Source organism: Austrofundulus limnaeus, unplaced genomic scaffold, assembly GCF_001266775.1.
Source record: "Austrofundulus limnaeus strain Quisiro unplaced genomic scaffold, Austrofundulus_limnaeus-1.0 Scaffold217, whole genome shotgun sequence".
Taxonomy (NCBI): domain Eukaryota; kingdom Metazoa; phylum Chordata; class Actinopteri; order Cyprinodontiformes; family Rivulidae; genus Austrofundulus; species Austrofundulus limnaeus.
This window is the reverse complement of record NW_013952619.1, coordinates 525,877-527,347: the sequence shown is the minus strand read 5'-3', so window position 1 is coordinate 527,347 and position 1,471 is coordinate 525,877. Positions and strand designations below refer to the sequence as shown.

Genomic DNA, 1,471 nt, shown 5'->3' with positions numbered 1-1,471 from the left:
AAAGTCGTAATATTACGAGTTTAAAGTCGTAATATTACAAGATTAAAGTCATAATATTACTAGATTAAAGTCATAATATTACGAGTTTAAAGTCGTAATATTACAAGATTAAAGTCATAATATTACGACATTAAAGTCATAATATTACGAGTTTAAAGTCGTAATATTACTAGATTAAAGTCATAATATTACAAGATTAAAGTCATAATATTACGACATTAAAGTCATAATATTACGAGTTTAAAGTCGTAATATTACTAGATTAAAGTCATAATATTACAAGTTTAAAGTCATAATATTACGAGATTAAAGTTGTAATTTACGAGATTAAAATTGTAATGTTATGAGTTTAAAGTTGTAAAGTTACTGGTTTAAAGTCATAATATCATGAGATTAAAGTTGTAATGTTGCGAGATTTAAGTCATGATATTGTAGCGTTTAAACGAAAAGGCATGCAGTTACCACAGCATTAAAATGAGGAATGTTGAGCAACTTGTCAAGTTGTTATTTAGTATTGCTATAAATAATTAGTTAATCTTTTAGCTCATAGCATCAAATTATCAGCAGCAACTTCGAAATTGTGCAAACGACTACAAACTGAAGCCGTATTGTAATTAATTGACAGATTTAGTCGTCACGTAGCTAATTTGGATGAAAGCATATTAATCTAACGGTGACCCAGGTCATCATGGACTACTTCATAAACACAGAGACATGGCTGTACAGCAGGTGTGAGGAAAATAAGGAGGAAATGAGGAATGGAAAATAGACACATCATGATTATGATTTTTTCCCTCGTAATATTATGACTTTAATCTTGTAAAATTATGACTTTAATCTCGTAATATTACAACTTTAATCTCGTAATATTATGACTTTAATCTTTTACGACTTTAATCTCGTAATATTATGACTTTATTCTCTTATAAAATTACAACTTTAATCTCATAATAATAATAAAACAAATCTCTTTGTGTGGCCCTAATACTCCATCGTAGAAAACAATCCCTCCCCTTCTCTCTCAAACTAGAGTGGACCGGTCTGGAAGCCGGAGGGGGGCGGGGCTTGAAGCACCTTAAAGGAACAGTAACAAAACCAGCTGCTTTGAGTCACACAGCAGAAAAGTGGTGAAGGAGGAGCTGGTAAAGTTAGAATAAGGAGGAATTCAGATCAAAGCATTGCAGTTCCACTTTATAAAGACCCCAAATGAATGATTTAAATGTAAAAAGGAAGGATTTTAAAGCACAATGTCTACTTTAAATACATAAWTCTGCATATTCATGGCTGATATGATTTGAGAAGTGATAAAAATAGCTGAAATTAGAAAGCACTCAGGATAAATGCCAGGGATTGGTCTCAGCTACTACCAAACTAAAATGGAGATCAGTATTTTTAAATTGACTGATTTAAAACTCTTTCTTTCTTTCTTTCTTTCTTTCTTTCTTTCTTTCTTTCTTTCTTTCTTTCTTTC

At 30.9% G+C, this 1,471-nt stretch overlaps 1 protein-coding gene across 1 annotated transcript in view; it reads left to right on the top strand.

Annotated features, from left to right (window-relative positions):
* The window catches only part of LOC106525208 (BMP/retinoic acid-inducible neural-specific protein 3), a gene marked incomplete at its 5' end in the record, with an annotated part of 98,386 nt that overhangs the window by 52,072 nt on the left and 44,843 nt on the right, over positions 1-1,471 (top strand).